This window comes from Anomaloglossus baeobatrachus, chromosome 3, assembly GCF_048569485.1.
Source record: "Anomaloglossus baeobatrachus isolate aAnoBae1 chromosome 3, aAnoBae1.hap1, whole genome shotgun sequence".
NCBI classification, from domain to species: Eukaryota; Metazoa; Chordata; class Amphibia; order Anura; family Aromobatidae; genus Anomaloglossus; species Anomaloglossus baeobatrachus.
Window position 1 is genome coordinate 666,235,685 of NC_134355.1, and position 18,923 is coordinate 666,254,607.

Here is an 18,923-nt window from a genome sequence, read left to right on the forward strand (position 1 = left end):
GTATTCTTTAAAAGTGAAAAAAACGGAAATATTTTCCAAAAAAGTTTATTTGCCTCCTGAAATCATAATGTATGCCATAAGATATGTCCAGAAAATTGGCTTGAAATTCTTGTCTTTACTAAAATGTAAATATTTTGTGAAAATCTGCTCTCAAATCTTGAAAGATTGCTTTTAGAGTGATTTCCATTTTTACTATTCTTTCTCTTATTAGTTTTAGCCACACTGAAGTTCCAAACAATTTTTTTCAGTTTCAGGCTCTGTGGCGCAATGGATAGCGCATTGGACTTCTAGGAAAGTGTAGGCATTCAAAGGTTGTGGGTTCGAGTCCCGCCAGAGTCAGCTTTTGTTTGGTGTCTGATGCGAAAGTCCTATATAATACCCATAAGATAATAAAGAGTAAGAAATGATTTAATATATGATTTATTATTATCCTTTAGAGCATTTTTGTAGAATTCAAAAATCGCTAGGGCTCCCCTTTCTAGAAAAGACTAAGAAGGCAACCCAGTTTTGTGAACTTTTAAAATGCTGCTTTTCCATCCTGTTTTAAAATTAATTCTTCATGTAGATTTGTTATGTGTGTCTAAAACACAGAGAGAGTTGAGAAAATGCTAACGCTGAGTTTTTCTCTGCTGGTTCTAAAATTATTGAACATCTTGATGTTATATTTTAGAATACCTGAATTTCCAAATGTAAATCAGATTTTAAAATGATCAAAGAAAAGAATGTAGAGGAAGCTGCTAAAAAAACACTCTTTAGCACAAAGTGGCGAATGTAAATGTCTAGATAAGATAAAAATTCAAAGATTGGAGGCTTGTTTTAATTGGAGAAGAGTTTTGTATCTAAAGAATTTAAACCTTTATCCATTATCTTCAGTATTCTTTAAAAGTGAAAAAAACGGAAATATTTTCCAAAAAAGTTTATTTGCCTCCTGAAATCATAATGTATGCCATAAGATATGTCCAGAAAATTGGCTTGAAATTCTTGTCTTTACTAAAATGTAAATATTTTGTGAAAATCTGCTCTCAAATCTTGAAAGATTGCTTTTAGAGTGATTTCCATTTTTACTATTCTTTTATTAGTTTTAGCCACACTGAAGTTCCAAACAATTTTTTTCAGTTTCAGGCTCTGTGGCGCAATGGATAGCGCATTGGACTTCTAGGAAAGTGTAGGCATTCAAAGGTTGTGGGTTCGAGTCCTGCCAGAGTCAGCTTTTGTTTGGTGTCTGATGAGAAAGTCCTATATAATACCCATAAGATAATAAAGAGTAAGAAATGATTTAATATATGATTTATTATTATCCTTTAGAGCATTTTTGTAGAATTCAAAAATCGCTAGGGCTCCCCTTTCTAGAAAAGACTAAGAAGGCAACCCAGTTTTGTGAACTTTTAAAATGCTGCTTTTCCATCCTGTTTTGAAATTCATTCTTCATGTAGATTTGTTATGTGTGTCTAAAACACAGAGAGAGTTGAGAAAATGCTAACGCTGAGTTTTTCTCTGCTGGTTCTAAAATTATTGAACATCTTGATGTTATATTTTAGAATACCTGAATTTCCAAATGTAAATCAGATTTTAAAATGATCAAAGAAAAGAATGTAGAGGAAGCTGCTAAAAAAACACTCTTTAGCACAAAGTGGCGAATGTAAACGTCTAGATAAGATAAAGATTCAAAGATTGGAGGCTTGTTTTAATTGGAGAAGAGTTTTGTATCTAAAGAATTTAAACCTTTATCCATTATCTTCAGTATTCTTTAAAAGTGAAAAAAACGGAAATATTTTCCAAAAAAGTTTATTTGCCTCCTGAAATCATAATGTATGCCATAAGATATGTCCAGAAAATTGGCTTGAAATTCTTGTCTTTACTAAAATGTAAATATTTTGTGAAAATCTGCTCTCAAATCTTGAAAGATTGCTTTTAGAGTGATTTCCATTTTTACTATTCTTTCTCTTATTAGTTTTAGCCACACTGAAGTTCCAAACTATTATTTCAGTTTCAGGCTCTGTGGCGCAATGGATAGCGCATTGGACTTCTAGGAAAGTGTAGGCATTCAAAGGTTGTGGGTTCGAGTCCTGCCAGAGTCAGCTTTTGTTTGGTGTCTGATGCGAAAGTCCTATATAATACCCATAAGATAATAAAGAGTAAAAAATGATTTAATATATGATTTATTATTATCCTTTAGAGCATTTTTGTAGAATTCAAAAATCGCTAGGGCTCCCCTTTCTAGAAAAGACTAAGAAGGCAACCCAGTTTTGTGAACTTTTAAAATGCTGCTTTTCCATCCTGTTTTGAAATTCATTCTTCATGTAGATTTGTTATGTGTGTCTAAAACACAGAGAGAGTTGAGAAAATGCTAACGCTGAGTTTTTCTCTGCTGGTTCTAAAATTATTGAACATCTTGATGTTATATTTTAGAATACCTGAATTTCCAAATGTAAATCAGATTTTAAAATGATCAAAGAAAAGAATGTAGAGGAAGCTGCTAAAAAAACACTCTTTAGCACAAAGTGGCGAATGTAAATGTCTAGATAAGATAAAGATTCAAAGATTGGAGGCTTATTTTAATTGGAGAAGAGTTTTGTATCTAAAGAATTTAAACCTTTATCCATTATCTTCAGTATTCTTTAAAAGTGAAAAAAACGGAAATATTTTCCAAAAAAGTTTATTTGCCTCCTGAAATCATAATGTATGCCATAAGATATGTCCAGAAAATTGGCTTGAAATTCTTGTCTTTACTAAAATGTAAATATTTTGTGAAAATCTGCTCTCAAATCTTGAAAGATTGCTTTTAGAGTGATTTCCATTTTTACTATTCTTTCTCTTATTAGTTTTAGCCACACTGAAGTTCCAAACAACTTTTTTTCAGTTTCAGGCTCTGTGGCGCAATGGATAGCGCATTGGACTTATAGGAAAGTGAAGGCATTCAAAGGTTGTGGGTTCGAGTCCCGCCAGAGTCAGCTTTTGTTTGGTGTCTGATGCGAAAGTCCTATATAATACCCATAAGATAATAAAGAGTAAGAAATGATTTAATATATGATTTATTATTATCCTTTAGAGCATTTTTGTAGAATTCAAAAATCGCTAGGGCTCCCCTTTCTAGAAAAGACTAAGAAGGCAACCCAGTTTTGTGAACTTTTAAAATGCTGCTTTTCCATCCTGTTTTGAAATTCATTCTTCATGTAGATTTGTTATGTGTGTCTAAAACACAGAGAGAGTTGAGAAAATGCTAACGCTGAGTTTTTCTCTGCTGGTTCTAAAATTATTGAACATCTTGATGTTATATTTTAGAATACCTGAATTTCCAAATGTAAATCAGATTTTAAAATGATCAAAGAAAAGAATGTAGAGGAAGCTGCTAAAAAAACACTCTTTAGCACAAAGTGGCGAATGTAAATGTCTAGATAAGATAAAGATTCAAAGATTGGAGGCTTGTTTTAATTGGAGAAGAGTTTTGTATCTAAAGAATTTAAACCTTTATCCATTATCTTCAGTATTCTTTAAAAGTGAAAAAAACGGAAATATTTTCCAAAAAAGTTTATTTGCCTCCTGAAATCATAATGTATGCCATAAGATATGTCCAGAAAATTGGCTTGAAATTCTTGTCTTTACTAAAATGTAAATATTTTGTGAAAATCTGCTCTCAAATCTTGAAAGATTGCTTTTAGAGTGATTTCCATTTTTACTATTCTTTCTCTTATTAGTTTTAGCCACACTGAAGTTCCAAACAATTTTTTTCAGTTTCAGGCTCTGTGGCGCAATGGATAGCGCTTTGGACTTCTAGGAAAGTGTAGGCATTCAAAGATTGTGGGTTCGAGTCCCGCCAGAGTCAGCTTTTGTTTGGTGTCTGATGCGAAAGTCCTATATAATACCCATAAGATAATAAAGAGTAAGAAATGATTTAATATATGATTTATTATTATCCTTTAGAGCATTTTTGTAGAATTCAAAAATCGCTAGGGCTCCCCTTTCTAGAAAAGACTAAGAAGGCAACCCAGTTTTGTGAACTTTTAAAATGCTGCTTTTCCATCCTGTTTTGAAATTTATTCTTCATGTAGATTTGTTATGTGTGTCTAAAACACAGAGAGAGTTGAGAAAATGCTAACGCTGAGTTTTTCTGTGCTGGTTCTAAAATTATTGAACATCTTGATGTTATATTTTAGAATACCTGAATTTCCAAATGTAAATCAGATTTTAAAATGATCAAAGAAAAGAATGTAGAGGAAGCTGCTAAAAAAACACTCTTTAGCACAAAGTGGCGAATGTAAACGTCTAGATAAGATAAAGATTCAAAGATTGGAGGCTTGTTTTAATTGGAGAAGAGTTTTGTATCTAAAGAATTTAAACCTTTATCTATTATGTTCAGTATTCTTTAAAAGTGAAAAAAACGGAAATATTTTCCAAAAAAGTTTATTTGCCTCCTGAAATCATAATGTATGCCATAAGATATGTCCAGAAAATTGGCTTGAAATTCTTGTCTTTACTAAAATGTAAATATTTTGTGAAAATCTGCTCTCAAATCTTGAAAGATTGCTTTTAGAGTGATTTCCATTTTTACTATTCTTTCTCTTATTAGTTTTAGCCACACTGAAGTTCCAAACTATTATTTCAGTTTCAGGCTCTGTGGCGCAATGGATAGCGCATTGGACTTCTAGGAAAGTGTAGGCATTCAAAGGTTGTGGGTTCGAGTCCCGCCAGAGTCAGCTTTTGTTTGGTGTCTGATGCGAAAGTCCTATATAATACCCATAAGATAATAAAGAGTAAGAAATGATTTAATATATGATTTATTATTATCCTTTAGAGCATTTTTGTAGAATTCAAAAATCGCTAGGGCTCCCCTTTCTAGAAAAGACTAAGAAGGCAACCCAGTTTTGTGAACTTTTAAAATGCTGCTTTTCCATCCTGTTTTGAAATTCATTCTTCATGTAGATTTGTTATGTGTGTCTAAAACACAGAGAGAGTTGAGAAAATGCTAACGCTGAGTTTTTCTCTGCTGGTTCTAAAATTATTGAACATTTTGATGTTATATTTTAGAATACCTGAATTTCCAAATGTAAATCAGATTTTAAAATGATCAAAGAAAAGAATGTAGAGGAAGCTGCTAAAAAAACACTCTTTAGCACAAAGTGGCGAATGTAAATGTCTAGATAAGATCAAGATTCAAAGATTGGAGGCTTGTTTTAATTGGAGAAGAGTTTTGTATCTAAAGAATTTAAACCTTTATCCATTATCTTCAGTATTCTTTAAAAGTGAAAAAAACGGAAATATTTTCCAAAAAAGTTTATTTGCCTCCTGAAATCATAATGTATGCCATAAGATATGTCCAGAAAATTGGCTTGAAATTCTTGTCTTTACTAAAATGTAAATATTTTGTGAAAATCTGCTCTCAAATCTTGAAAGATTGCTTTTAGAGTGATTTCCATTTTTACTATTCTTTCTCTTATTAGTTTTAGCCACACTGAAGTTCCAAACAATTTTTTTCAGTTTCAGGCTCTGTGGTGCAATGGATAGCGCATTGGACTTCTAGGAAAGTGTAGGCATTCAAAGGTTGTGGGTTCAAGTCCCGCCAGAGTCAGCTTTTGTTTGGTGTCTGATGCGAAAGTCCTATATAATACCCATAAGATAATAAAGAGTAAGAAATGATTTAATATATGATTTATTATTATCCTTTAGAGCATTTTTGTAGAATTCAAAAATCGCTAGGGCTCCCCTTTCTAGAAAAGACTAAGAAGGCAACCCAGTTTTGTGAACTTTTAAAATGCTGCTTTTCCATCCTGTTTTGAAATTCATTCTTCATGTAGATTTGTTATGTGTGTCTAAAACACAGAGAGAGTTGAGAAAATGCTAACGCTGAGTTTTTCTCTGCTGGTTCTAAAATTATTGAACATCTTGATGTTATATTTTAGAATACCTGAATTTCCAAATGTAAATCAGATTTTAAAATGATCAAAGAAAAGAATGTAGAGGAAGCTGCTAAAAAAACACTCTTTAGCACAAAGTGGCGAATGTAAATGTCTAGATAAGATAAAGATTCAAAGATTGGAGGCTTGTTTTAATTGGAGAAGAGTTTTGTATCTAAAGAATTTAAACCTTTATCCATTATCTTCAGTATTCTTTAAAAGTGAAAAAAACGGAAATATTTTCCAAAAAAGTTTATTTGCCTCCTGAAATCATAATGTATGCCATAAGATATGTCCAGAAAATTGGCTTGAAATTCTTGTCTTTACTAAAATGTAAATATTTTGTGAAAATCTGCTCTCAAATCTTGAAAGATTGCTTTTAGAGTGATTTCCATTTTTACTATTCTTTCTCTTATTAGTTTTAGCCACACTGAAGTTCCAAACAATTTTTTTCAGTTTCAGGCTCTGTGGCGCAATGGATAGCGCATTGGACTTCTAGGAAAGTGTAGGCATTCAAAGGTTGTGGGTTCGAGTCCCGCCAGAGTCAGCTTTTGTTTGGTGTCTGATGCGAAAGTCCTATATAATACCCATAAGATAATAAAGAGTAAGAAATGATTTAATATATGATTTATTATTATCCTTTAGAGCATTTTTGTAGAATTCAAAAATCGCTAGGGCTCCCCTTTCTAGAAAAGACTAAGAAGGCAACCCAGTTTTGTGAACTTTTAAAATGCTGCTTTTCCATCCTGTTTTGAAATTCATTCTTCATGTAGATTTGTTATGTGTGTCTAAAACACAGAGAGAGTTGAGAAAATGCTAACGCTGAGTTTTTCTCTGCTGGTTCTAAAATTATTGAACATCTTGATGTTATATTTTAGAATACCTGAATTTCCAAATGTAAATCAGATTTTAAAATGATCAAAGAAAAGAATGTAGAGGAAGCTGCTAAAAAAACACTCTTTAGCACAAAGTGGCGAATGTAAATGTCTAGATAAGATAAAGATTCAAAGATTGGAGGCTTGTTTTAATTGGAGAAGAGTTTTGTATCTAAAGAATTTAAACCTTTATCCATTATCTTCAGTATTCTTTAAAAGTGAAAAAAACGGAAATATTTTCCAAAAAAGTTTATTTGCCTCCTGAAATCATAATGTATGCCATAAGATATGTCCAGAAAATTGGCTTGAATTTCTTGTCTTTACTAAAATGTAAATATTTTGTGAAAATCTGCTCTCAAATCTTGAAAGATTGCTTTTAGAGTGATTTCCATTTTTACTATTCTTTCTCTTATTAGTTTTAGCCACACTGAAGTTCCAAACAATTTTTTTCAGTTTCAGGCTCTGTGGCGCAATGGATAGCGCATTGGACTTCTAGGAAAGTGTAGGCATTCAAAGGTTGTGGGTTCGAGTCCCGCCAGAGTCAGCTTTTGTTTGGTGTCTGATGCGAAAGTCCTATATAATACCCATAAGATAATAAAGAGTAAGAAATGATTTAATATATGATTTATTATTATCCTTTAGAGCATTTTTGTAGAATTCAAAAATCGCTAGGGCTCCCCTTTCTAGAAAAGACTAAGAAGGCAACCCAGTTTTGTGAACTTTTAAAATGCTGCTTTTCCATCCTGTTTTGAAATTCATTCTTCATGTAGATTTGTTATGTGTGTCTAAAACACAGAGAGAGTTGAGAAAATGCTAACGCTGAGTTTTTCTCTGCTGGTTCTAAAATTATTGAACATCTTGATGTTATATTTTAGAATACCTGAATTTCCAAATGTAAATCAGATTTTAAAATGATCAAAGAAAAGAATGTAGAGGAAGCTGCTAAAAAAACACTCTTTAGCACAAAGTGGCGAATGTAAATGTCTAGATAAGATAAAGATTCAAAGATTGGAGGCTTGTTTTAATTGGAGAAGAGTTTTGTATCTAAAGAATTTAAACCTTTATCCATTATCTTCAGTATTCTTTAAAAGTGAAAAAAACGGAAATATTTTCCAAAAAAGTTTATTTGCCTCCTGAAATCATAATGTATGCCATAAGATATGTCCAGAAAATTGGCTTGAATTTCTTGTCTTTACTAAAATGTAAATATTTTGTGAAAATCTGCTCTCAAATCTTGAAAGATTGCTTTTAGAGTGATTTCCATTTTTACTATTCTTTCTCTTATTAGTTTTAGCCACACTGAAGTTCCAAACAATTTTTTTCAGTTTCAGGCTCTGTGGCGCAATGGATAGCGCATTGGACTTCTAGGAAAGTGTAGGCTTTCAAAGGTTGTGGGTTCGAGTCCCGCCAGAGTCAGTTTTTGTTTGGTGTCTGATGCGAAAGTCCTATATAATACCCATAAGATAATAAAGAGTAAGAAATGATTTAATATATGATTTATTATTATCCTTTAGAGCATTTTTGTAGAATTCAAAAATCGCTAGGGCTCCCCTTTCTAGAAAAGACTAAGAAGGCAACCCAGTTTTGTGAACTTTTAAAATGCTGCTTTTCCATCCTGTTTTGAAATTCATTCTTCATGTAGATTTGTTATGTGTGTCTAAAACACAGAGAGAGTTGAGAAAATGCTAACGCTGAGTTTTTCTCTGCTGGTTCTAAAATTATTGAACATCTTGATGTTATATTTTAGAATACCTGAATTTCCAAATGTAAATCAGATTTTAAAATGATCAAAGAAAAGAATGTAGATGAAGCTGCTAAAAAAACACTCTTTAGCACAAAGTGGCGAATGTAAATGTCTAGATAAGATAAAGATTCAAAGATTGGAGGCTTGTTTTAATTGGAGAAGAGTTTTGTATCTAAAGAATTTAAACCTTTATCCATTATCTTCAGTATTCTTTAAAAGTGAAAAAAACGGAAATATTTTCCAAAAAAGTTTATTTGCCTCCTGAAATCATAATGTATGCCATAAGATATGTCCAGAAAATTGGCTTGAAATTCTTGTCTTTACTAAAATGTAAATATTTTGTGAAAATCTGCTCTCAAATCTTGAAAGATTGCTTTTAGAGTGATTTCCATTTTTACTATTCTTTCTCTTATTAGTTTTAGCCACACTGAAGTTCCAGACATTTTTTTTCAGTTTCAGGCTCTGTGGCGCAATGGATAGCGCATTGGACTTCTAGGAAAGTGTAGGCATTCAAAGGTTGTGGGTTCGAGTCCCGCCAGAGTCAGCTTTTGTTTGGTGTCTGATGCGAAAGTCCTATATAATACCCATAAGATAATAAAGAGTAAGAAATGATTTAATATATGATTTATTATTATCCTTTAGAGCATTTTTGTAGAATTCAAAAATCGCTAGGGCTCCCCTTTCTAGAAAAGACTAAGAAGGCAACCCAGTTTTGTGAACTTTTAAAATGCTGCTTTTCCATCCTGTTTTGAAAATCATTCTTCATGTAGATTTGTTATGTGTGTCTAAAACACAGAGAGAGTTGAGAAAATGCTAACGCTGAGTTTTTCTCTGCTGGTTCTAAAATTATTGAACATCTTGATGTTATATTTTAGAATACCTGAATTTCCAAATGTAAATCAGATTTTAAAATGATCAAAGAAAAGAATGTAGAGGAAGCTGCTAAAAAACCACTTTTTAGCACAAAGTGGCGAATGTAAATGTCTAGATAAGATAAAGATTCAAAGATTGGAGGCTTGTTTTATTTGGAGAAGAGTTTTGTATCTAAAGAATTTAAACCTTTATCCATTATCTTCAGTATTCTTTAAAAGTGAAAAAAACGGAAATATTTTCCAAAAAAGTTTATTTGCCTCCTGAAATCATAATGTATGCCATAAGATATGTCCAGAAAATTGGCTTGAAATTCTTGTCTTTACTAAAATGTAAATATTTTGTGAAAATCTGCTCTCAAATCTTGAAAGATTGCTTTTAGAGTGATTTCCATTTTTACTATTCTTTCTCTTATTAGTTTTAGCCACACTGAAGTTCCAAACAATTTTTTTCAGTTTCAGGCTCTGTGGCGCAATGGATAGCGCATTGGACTTCTAGGAAAGTGTAGGCATTCAAAGGTTGTGGGTTCGAGTCCCGCCAGAGTCAGCTTTTGTTTGGTGTCTGATGCGAAAGTCCTATATAATACCCATAAGATAATAAAGAGTAAGAAATGATTTAATATATGATTTATTATTATCCTTTAGAGCATTTTTGTAGAATTCAAAAATCGCTAGGGCTCCCCTTTCTAGAAAAGACTAAGAAGGCAACCCAGTTTTGTGAACTTTTAAAATGCTGCTTTTCCATCCTGTTTTGAAATTCATTCTTCATGTAGATTTGTTATGTATGTCTAAAACACAGAGAGAGTTGAGAAAATGTTAACGCTGAGTTTTTCTCTGCTGGTTCTAAAATTATTGAACATCTTGATGTTATATTTTAGAATACCTGAATTTCCAAATGTAAATCAGATTTTAAAATGATCAAAGAAAAGAATGTAGAGGAAGCTGCTAAAAAAACACTCTTTAGCACAAAGTGGCGAATGTAAATGTCTAGATAAGATAAAGATTCAAAGATTGGAGGCTTGTTTTATTTGGAGAAGAGTTTTGTATCTAAAGAATTTAAACCTTTTTCCATTATCTTCAGTATTCTTTAAAAGTGAAAAAAACGGAAATATTTTCCAAAAAAGTTTATTTGCCTCCTGAAATCATAATGTATGCCATAAGATATGTCCAGAAAATTGGCTTGAAATTCTTGTCTTTACTAAAATGTAAATATTTTGTGAAAATCTGCTCTCAAATCTTGAAAGATTGCTTTTAGAGTGATTTCCATTTTTACTATTCTTTCTCTTATTAGTTTTAGCCACACTGAAGTTCCAAACAATTTTTTTCAGTTTCAGGCTCTGTGGCGCAATGGATAGCACATTGGACTTCTAGGAAAGTGTAGGCATTCAAAGGTTGTGGGTTCGAGTCCCGCCAGAGTCAGTTTTTGTTTGGTGTCTGATGCGAAAGTCCTATATAATACCCATAAGATAATAAAGAGTAAGAAATGATTTAATATATGATTTATTATTATCCTTTAGAGCATTTTTGTAGAATTCAAAAATCGCTAGGGCTCCCCTTTCTAGAAAAGACTAAGAAGGCAACCCAGTTTTGTGAACTTTTAAAATGCTGCTTTTCCATCCTGTTTTGAAATTCATTCTTCATGTAGATTTGTTATGTGTGTCTAAAACACAGAGAGAGTTGAGAAAATGCTAACGCTGAGTTTTTCTCTGCTGGTTCTAAAATTATTGAACATCTTGATGTTATATTTTAGAATACCTGAATTTCCAAATGTAAATCAGATTTTAAAATGATCAAAGAAAAGAATGTAGATGAAGCTGCTAAAAAAACACTCTTTAGCACAAAGTGGCGAATGTAAATGTCTAGATAAGATAAAGATTCAAAGATTGGAGGCTTGTTTTAATTGGAGAAGAGTTTTGTATCTAAAGAATTTAAACCTTTATCCATTATCTTCAGTATTCTTTAAAAGTGAAAAAAACGGAAATATTTTCCAAAAAAGTTTATTTGCCTCCTGAAATCATAATGTATGCCATAAGATATGTCCAGAAAATTGGCTTGAAATTCTTGTCTTTACTAAAATGTAAATATTTTGTGAAAATCTGCTCTCAAATCTTGAAAGATTGCTTTTAGAGTGATTTCCATTTTTACTATTCTTTCTCTTATTAGTTTTAGCCACACTGAAGTTCCAGACATTTTTTTTCAGTTTCAGGCTCTGTGGCGCAATGGATAGCGCATTGGACTTCTAGGAAAGTGTAGGCATTCAAAGGTTGTGGGTTCGAGTCCCGCCAGAGTCAGCTTTTGTTTGGTGTCTGATGCGAAAGTCCTATATAATACCCATAAGATAATAAAGAGTAAGAAATGATTTAATATATGATTTATTATTATCCTTTAGAGCATTTTTGTAGAATTCAAAAATCGCTAGGGCTCCCCTTTCTAGAAAAGACTAAGAAGGCAACCCAGTTTTGTGAACTTTTAAAATGCTGCTTTTCCATCCTGTTTTGAAAATCATTCTTCATGTAGATTTGTTATGTGTGTCTAAAACACAGAGAGAGTTGAGAAAATGCTAACGCTGAGTTTTTCTCTGCTGGTTCTAAAATTATTGAACATCTTGATGTTATATTTTAGAATACCTGAATTTCCAAATGTAAATCAGATTTTAAAATGATCAAAGAAAAGAATGTAGAGGAAGCTGCTAAAAAACCACTTTTTAGCACAAAGTGGCGAATGTAAATGTCTAGATAAGATAAAGATTCAAAGATTGGAGGCTTGTTTTATTTGGAGAAGAGTTTTGTATCTAAAGAATTTAAACCTTTATCCATTATCTTCAGTATTCTTTAAAAGTGAAAAAAACGGAAATATTTTCCAAAAAAGTTTATTTGCCTCCTGAAATCATAATGTATGCCATAAGATATGTCCAGAAAATTGGCTTGAAATTCTTGTCTTTACTAAAATGTAAATATTTTGTGAAAATCTGCTCTCAAATCTTGAAAGATTGCTTTTAGAGTGATTTCCATTTTTACTATTCTTTCTCTTATTAGTTTTAGCCACACTGAAGTTCCAAACAATTTTTTTCAGTTTCAGGCTCTGTGGCGCAATGGATAGCGCATTGGACTTCTAGGAAAGTGTAGGCATTCAAAGGTTGTGGGTTCGAGTCCCGCCAGAGTCAGCTTTTGTTTGGTGTCTGATGCGAAAGTCCTATATAATACCCATAAGATAATAAAGAGTAAGAAATGATTTAATATATGATTTATTATTATCCTTTAGAGCATTTTTGTAGAATTCAAAAATCGCTAGGGCTCCCCTTTCTAGAAAAGACTAAGAAGGCAACCCAGTTTTGTGAACTTTTAAAATGCTGCTTTTCCATCCTGTTTTGAAATTCATTCTTCATGTAGATTTGTTATGTATGTCTAAAACACAGAGAGAGTTGAGAAAATGTTAACGCTGAGTTTTTCTCTGCTGGTTCTAAAATTATTGAACATCTTGATGTTATATTTTAGAATACCTGAATTTCCAAATGTAAATCAGATTTTAAAATGATCAAAGAAAAGAATGTAGAGGAAGCTGCTAAAAAAACACTCTTTAGCACAAAGTGGCGAATGTAAATGTCTAGATAAGATAAAGATTCAAAGATTGGAGGCTTGTTTTATTTGGAGAAGAGTTTTGTATCTAAAGAATTTAAACCTTTTTCCATTATCTTCAGTATTCTTTAAAAGTGAAAAAAACGGAAATATTTTCCAAAAAAGTTTATTTGCCTCCTGAAATCATAATGTATGCCATAAGATATGTCCAGAAAATTGGCTTGAAATTCTTGTCTTTACTAAAATGTAAATATTTTGTGAAAATCTGCTCTCAAATCTTGAAAGATTGCTTTTAGAGTGATTTCCATTTTTACTATTCTTTCTCTTATTAGTTTTAGCCACACTGAAGTTCCAAACAATTTTTTTCAGTTTCAGGCTCTGTGGCGCAATGGATAGCACATTGGACTTCTAGGAAAGTGTAGGCATTCAAAGGTTGTGGGTTCGAGTCCCGCCAGAGTCAGCTTTTGTTTGGTGTCTGATGCGAAAGTCCTATATAATACCCATAAGATAATAAAGAGTAAGAAATGATTTAATATATGATTTATTATTATCCTTTAGAGCATTTTTGTAGAATTCAAAAATTGCTAGGGCTCCCCTTTCTAGAAAAGACTAAGAAGGCAACCCAGTTTTGTGAACTTTGAAAATGCTGCTTTTCCATCCTGTTTTGAAATTCATTCTTCATGTAGATTTGTTATGTGTGTCTAAAACACAGAGAGAGTTGAGAAAATGCTAACGCTGAGTTTTTCTCTGCTGGTTCTAAAATTATTGAACATCTTGATGTTATATTTTAGAATACCTGAATTTCCAAATGTAAATCAGATTTTAAAATGATCAAAGAAAAGAATGTAGAGGAAGCTGCTAAAAAAACACTCTTTAGCACAAAGTGGCGAATGTAAATGTCTAGATAAGATCAAGATTCAAAGATTGGAGGCTTGTTTTAATTGGAGAAGAGTTTTGTATCTAAAGAATTTAAACCTTTATCCATTATCTTCAGTATTCTTTAAAAGTGGAATTGAAAAAAACGGAAATATTTTCCAAAAAAGTTTATTTGCCTCCTGAAATCATAATGTATGCCATAAGATATGTCCCGAAAATTGGCTTGAAATTTTTGTCTTTACTAAAATGTAAATATTTTGGGAAAATCTGCTCTCAAATCTTGAAAGATTGCTTTTAGAGTGATTTCCATTTTTACTATTCGTTCTCTTATTAGTTTTAGCCACACTGAAGTTCCAAACAATTTGATTCAGTTTCAGGCTCTGTGGCGCAATGGATAGTGCATTGGACTTCTAGGAAAGTGTAGGCATTCAAAGGTTGTGTGTTCAAGTCCCGCCAGAGTCAGCTTTTGTTTGGTGTCTGATGCAAATGTCCTATATAATACCCATAAGATAATAAAGAGTAAGAAATGATCTAATATATGATTTATTATTATCCTTTAGAGCATTTTTGTAGAATTCAAAAATCGCTAGGGCTCCCCTTTCTAGAAAAGACTAAGAAGGCAACCCAGTTTTGTGAACTTTTAAAATGCTGCTTTTCCATCCTGTTTTGAAATTCATTCTTCATGTAGATTTGTTATGTGTGTCTAGAACACAGAGAGAGTCAAGAAAATGCTAATGCTGAGTTTTTCTCTGCTGGTTCTAAAATTATTGAACATCTTGATGTTATATTTTAGAATACCTGAATTTCCAAATGTAAATGAGATTTTAAAATGATCAAAGAAAAGAATGTAGAGGAAGCTGCTAAAAAAACACTCTTTAGCACAAAGTGGCGAATGTAAATGTCTAGATAAGATAAAGATTCAAAGATTGGAGGCTTGTTTTAATTGGAGAAGAGTTTTGTATCTAAAGAATTTAAACCTTTATCCATTATCTTCAGTATTTTTTAAAAGTGGAATTAAAAAAAACGGAAATATTTTCCAAAAAAGTTGATTTGCCTCCTGAAATCATAATGTATGCCATAAGATATTTCCAGAAAATTGGCATGAAATTTTTGTCTTTACTAAAATGTAAATATTTTGTAAAAATCTGCTCTCAAATCTTGAAAGATTGCTTTTAGAGTGATTTCCATCTTTACTATTCTTTGTCTTATTAGTTTTAGGCACACTGAAGTTACAAACAATTTTTTTCAGTTTCTGGCTCTGTAGCGCAATGGATAGCGCATTGAACTTTTAGGAAAGCATAGGCATTCAAAGGTTGTGAGTTTGAGTCCCGCCAGAGTCAGCTTTTGCTTGGTGTCTGATGCGAAAGTCCTATATAATACCCATAAGATAATAAAGAGTAAGAAATGATCTAATATATGATTTATTATTATCCTTTTGAGCATTTTTGTAGAATTCAAAGTTCGCTAGGGCTCCCCTTTCTAGAAAAGACTAAGAAGGCAACCCAGTTTTGTGAACTTTTAAAATGCTGCTTTTCCATCCTGTTTTGAAATTCATTCTTCATGTAGATTTGTTATGTGTGTCTAGAACACAGAGAGAGTCGAGGAAATGCTAACACTGAGTTTTTCTCTGCTGGTTCTAAAATTATTGAACATCTTGATGTTATATTTTAGAATACCTGAATTTCCAAATGTAAATCAGATTTTAAAATGATCAAAGAAAAGAATGTAGAGGAAGCTGCTAAAAAAACACTCTTTAGCACAAAGTGGCGAATGTAAATGTCTAGATAAGATAAAGATTCAAAGATTGGAGGCTTGGTTTAATTAGAGAAGAGTTTTGTATCTAAAGAATTTAAACCTTTATCCATTATCTTCAGTATTCTTTAAAAGTGGAATTGAAAAAAACGGAAATATTTTCCAAAAAAGTTTATTTGCCTCCTGAAATCATAATGTATGCCATAAGATATGTCCAGAAAATTGGCTTGAAATTTTTGTCTTTACTAAAATGTAAATATTTTGTGAAAATCTGCTCTCAAACCTTGAAAGATTGCTTTTAGAGTGATTTCCATCTTTACTATTCTTTCTCTTATTAGTTTTAGCCACACTGAAGTTCCAAACAATTTTTTATAGTTTCAGGCTCTGTGGCGCAATGGATAGCGCATTGGACTTCTAGGAAAGTGTAGGCATTCAAAGATTGTGGGTTCGAGTCCCGCCAGAGTCTGCTTTTGTTTGGTGTCTGATGTGAAAGTCCTATATAATACCCATAAGATAATAAAGAGTAAGAAATGATCTAATATATGATTTATTATTATCCTTTAGAGCATTTTTGTAGAATTCAAAAATCGCTAGGGCTCCCCTTTCTAGAAAAGACTAAGAAGGCAACCCAGTTTTGTGAACTTTTAAAATGCTGCTTTTCCATCCTGTTTTGAAATTCATTCTTCATGTAGATTTGTTATGTGTGTCTAGAACACAGAGAGAGTCGAGAAAATGCTAACGCTGAGTTTTTCTCTGCTGGTTCTAAAATTATTGAACATCTTGATGTTATATTTTAGAATACCTGAATTTCCAAATGTAAATCAGATTTTAAAATGATCAAAGAAAAGAATGTAGAGGAAGCTGCTAAAAAAACACTCTTTAGCACAAAGTGGCGAATGTAAATGTCTAGATAAGATCAAGATTCAAAGATTGGAGGCTTGTTTTAATTGGAGAAGAGTTTTGTATCTAAAGAATTTAAACCTTTATCCATTATCTTCAGTATTCTTTAAAAGTGGAATTGAAAAAAACGGAAATATTTTCCAAAAAAGTTTATTTGCCTCCTGAAATCATAATGTATGCCATAAGATATGTCCCGAAAATTGGCTTGAAATTTTTGTCTTTACTAAAATGTAAATATTTTGTGAAAATCTGCTCTCAAATCTTGAAAGATTGCTTTTAGAGTGATTTCCATTTTTACTATTCTTTCTCTTATTAGTTTTAGCCACACTGAAGTTCCAAACAATTTTTTTCAGTTTCGGGCTCTGTGGCGCAATGGATAGTGCATTGAACTTCTGAAAAAGTGTAGGCATTCAAAGGTTTTGGGTTCGAGTCCCGCCAGAGTCAGCTTTTGTTTGGTGTCTGATGCGAAAGTCCTATATAATACCCATAAGATAATAAAGAGTAAGAAATGATCTAATATATGATTTATTATTATCCTTTAGAGCATTTTTGTAGAATTCAAAAATCGCTAGGGCTCCCCTTTCTAGAAAAGACTAAGAAGGCAACCCAGTTTTGTGAACTTTTAAAATGCTGCTTTTCCATCCTGTTTTAGAATTCATTCTTCATGTAGATTTGTTATGTGTGTCTAGAACACAGAGAGAGTCGAGAAAATGCTAACACTGAGTTTTTCTCTGCTGGTTCTAAAATTATTGAACATCTTTATGTTATATTTTAGAATACCCGAATTTCCAAATGTGAATCAGATTTTAAAATGATCAAAGAAAAGAATGTAGAGGAAGCTGCTAAAAAAACACTCTTTAGCACAAAGTGGCGAATGTAAATGTCTAGATAAGATCAAGATTCAAAGATTGGAGGCTTGTTTTAATTGGAGAAGAATTTTGTATCTAAAGAATTTAAACCTTTATCCATTATCTTCAGTATTCTTTAAAAGTGGAATTGAAAAAAATGGAAATATTTTCCAAAAAAGTTTATTTGCCTCCTGAAATCATAATGTATGCCATAAGATATGTCTAGAAAATTGGCTTGAAATTTTTGTCTTTACTAAAATGTAAATATTTTGTGAAAATCTGCTCTCAAATCTTGAAAGATTGCTTTTAGAGTGATTTCCATTTTTACTATTCTTTCTCTTATTAGTTTTAGCCACACTGAAGTTCCAAACAATTTGATTCAGTTTCAGGCTCTGTGGCGCAATGGATAGTGCATTGGACTTTAAGGAAAGTGTAGGCATTCAAAGGTTGTGGGTTTGAGTCCCGCCAGAGTCAGCTTTTGTTTGGTGTCTGATGCGAAAGTCCTATATAAAACCCATAAGATAATAAAGAGTAAGAAATGATCTAATATATGATTTATTATTATCCTTTAGAGCATTTTTGTAGAATCCAAAAATCACTAGGGCTCCCCTTTCTAGAAAAGACTAAGAAGGCAACCCAGTTTTGTGAACTTTTAAAATGCTGCTTTTCCATCCTGTTTTGAAATTCATTCTTCATGTAGATTTGTTATGTGTGTCTAGAACACAGAGAGAGTCGAGAAAATGCTAACGCTGAGTTTTTCTCTGCTGGTTCTAAAATTATTGAACATCTTGATGTTATATTTTAGAATACCTGAATTTCCAAATGTAAATCAGATTTTAAAATGATCAAAGAAAAGAATGTTGAGGAAGCTGCTAAAAAAACACTCTTTAGCACAAAGTGGCGAATGTAAATGTCTAGATAAGATAAAGATTCAAAGATTGGAGGCTTGTTTTAATTGGAGAAGAGTTTTGTATCTAAAGAATTTAAACCTTTATCCGTTATCTTCAGTATTCTTTAAAAGTGGAATTGTAAAAAACGGAAATATTTTCCAAAAAAGTTTATTTGCCTCCTGAAATCATAATGTATGCCATAAGATATGTCCAGAAAATTTGCTTGAAATTTTTGTCTTTACTAAAATGTAAATATTTTGTGAAAATCTGCTCTCAAATCTTGAAAGATTGCTTTTAGAGTGATTTCCATTTTTACTATTCTTTCTCTTATTAGTTTTAGCCACACTGAAGTTCCAAACAATTTGATTCAGTTTCAGGCTCTGTGGCGCAATGGATAGTGCATTGGACTTTTAGGAAAGTGTAGGCATTCAAAGGTTGTGGGTTTGAGTCCCGCCAGAGTCAGCTTTTGTTTGGTGTCTGATGCGAAAGTCCTATATAAAACCCATAAGATAATAAAGAGTAAGAAATGATCTAATATATGATTTATTATTATCCTTTAGAGCATTTTTGTAGAATTCAAAAATCGCTAGGGCTCCCCTTTCTAGAAAAGACTAAGAAGGCAACCCAGCTTTGTGAACTTTTAAAATGCTGCTTTTCCATCCTGTTTTGAAATTAATTCTTCATGTAGATTTGTTATGTGTGT

General features: G+C 32.0%; 17 non-coding genes across 17 annotated transcripts; all 17 read left to right on the forward strand.

The window, feature by feature from the left end:
• Positions 1-253: 253 nt before the first annotated feature.
• On the forward strand, positions 254-339 carry TRNAR-UCU (transfer RNA arginine (anticodon UCU)). The gene is given in 2 exon segments: positions 254-290; positions 304-339. It is a non-coding gene; the product is annotated as a tRNA-Arg (tRNA).
• A 782-nt stretch (positions 340-1,121) lies between these two features.
• Positions 1,122-1,207, forward strand: TRNAR-UCU (transfer RNA arginine (anticodon UCU)). Its single transcript is given in 2 exon segments — positions 1,122-1,158; positions 1,172-1,207. It is a non-coding gene; the product is annotated as a tRNA-Arg (tRNA).
• A 785-nt stretch (positions 1,208-1,992) lies between these two features.
• TRNAR-UCU (transfer RNA arginine (anticodon UCU)) lies at positions 1,993-2,078 on the forward strand. Its single transcript is given in 2 exon segments — positions 1,993-2,029; positions 2,043-2,078. It is a non-coding gene; the product is annotated as a tRNA-Arg (tRNA).
• Positions 2,079-2,865: 787 nt separating this feature from the next.
• TRNAI-UAU (transfer RNA isoleucine (anticodon UAU)) lies at positions 2,866-2,951 on the forward strand. The gene is given in 2 exon segments: positions 2,866-2,902; positions 2,916-2,951. It is a non-coding gene; the product is annotated as a tRNA-Ile (tRNA).
• A 786-nt stretch (positions 2,952-3,737) lies between these two features.
• On the forward strand, positions 3,738-3,823 carry TRNAR-UCU (transfer RNA arginine (anticodon UCU)). Its single transcript is given in 2 exon segments — positions 3,738-3,774; positions 3,788-3,823. It is a non-coding gene; the product is annotated as a tRNA-Arg (tRNA).
• Positions 3,824-4,608: 785 nt separating this feature from the next.
• On the forward strand, positions 4,609-4,694 carry TRNAR-UCU (transfer RNA arginine (anticodon UCU)). Its single transcript is given in 2 exon segments — positions 4,609-4,645; positions 4,659-4,694. It is a non-coding gene; the product is annotated as a tRNA-Arg (tRNA).
• Positions 4,695-5,480: 786 nt separating this feature from the next.
• TRNAR-UCU (transfer RNA arginine (anticodon UCU)) lies at positions 5,481-5,566 on the forward strand. Its single transcript is given in 2 exon segments — positions 5,481-5,517; positions 5,531-5,566. It is a non-coding gene; the product is annotated as a tRNA-Arg (tRNA).
• Positions 5,567-6,352: 786 nt separating this feature from the next.
• TRNAR-UCU (transfer RNA arginine (anticodon UCU)) lies at positions 6,353-6,438 on the forward strand. Its single transcript is given in 2 exon segments — positions 6,353-6,389; positions 6,403-6,438. It is a non-coding gene; the product is annotated as a tRNA-Arg (tRNA).
• Positions 6,439-7,224: 786 nt separating this feature from the next.
• On the forward strand, positions 7,225-7,310 carry TRNAR-UCU (transfer RNA arginine (anticodon UCU)). The gene is given in 2 exon segments: positions 7,225-7,261; positions 7,275-7,310. It is a non-coding gene; the product is annotated as a tRNA-Arg (tRNA).
• A 786-nt stretch (positions 7,311-8,096) lies between these two features.
• On the forward strand, positions 8,097-8,182 carry TRNAR-UCU (transfer RNA arginine (anticodon UCU)). Its single transcript is given in 2 exon segments — positions 8,097-8,133; positions 8,147-8,182. It is a non-coding gene; the product is annotated as a tRNA-Arg (tRNA).
• A 786-nt stretch (positions 8,183-8,968) lies between these two features.
• TRNAR-UCU (transfer RNA arginine (anticodon UCU)) lies at positions 8,969-9,054 on the forward strand. Its single transcript is given in 2 exon segments — positions 8,969-9,005; positions 9,019-9,054. It is a non-coding gene; the product is annotated as a tRNA-Arg (tRNA).
• Positions 9,055-9,840: 786 nt separating this feature from the next.
• TRNAR-UCU (transfer RNA arginine (anticodon UCU)) lies at positions 9,841-9,926 on the forward strand. The gene is given in 2 exon segments: positions 9,841-9,877; positions 9,891-9,926. It is a non-coding gene; the product is annotated as a tRNA-Arg (tRNA).
• A 786-nt stretch (positions 9,927-10,712) lies between these two features.
• Positions 10,713-10,798, forward strand: TRNAR-UCU (transfer RNA arginine (anticodon UCU)). Its single transcript is given in 2 exon segments — positions 10,713-10,749; positions 10,763-10,798. It is a non-coding gene; the product is annotated as a tRNA-Arg (tRNA).
• A 786-nt stretch (positions 10,799-11,584) lies between these two features.
• On the forward strand, positions 11,585-11,670 carry TRNAR-UCU (transfer RNA arginine (anticodon UCU)). Its single transcript is given in 2 exon segments — positions 11,585-11,621; positions 11,635-11,670. It is a non-coding gene; the product is annotated as a tRNA-Arg (tRNA).
• Positions 11,671-12,456: 786 nt separating this feature from the next.
• On the forward strand, positions 12,457-12,542 carry TRNAR-UCU (transfer RNA arginine (anticodon UCU)). Its single transcript is given in 2 exon segments — positions 12,457-12,493; positions 12,507-12,542. It is a non-coding gene; the product is annotated as a tRNA-Arg (tRNA).
• A 786-nt stretch (positions 12,543-13,328) lies between these two features.
• TRNAR-UCU (transfer RNA arginine (anticodon UCU)) lies at positions 13,329-13,414 on the forward strand. Its single transcript is given in 2 exon segments — positions 13,329-13,365; positions 13,379-13,414. It is a non-coding gene; the product is annotated as a tRNA-Arg (tRNA).
• A 2,548-nt stretch (positions 13,415-15,962) lies between these two features.
• Positions 15,963-16,048, forward strand: TRNAR-UCU (transfer RNA arginine (anticodon UCU)). Its single transcript is given in 2 exon segments — positions 15,963-15,999; positions 16,013-16,048. It is a non-coding gene; the product is annotated as a tRNA-Arg (tRNA).
• Positions 16,049-18,923: the final 2,875 nt, after the last annotated feature.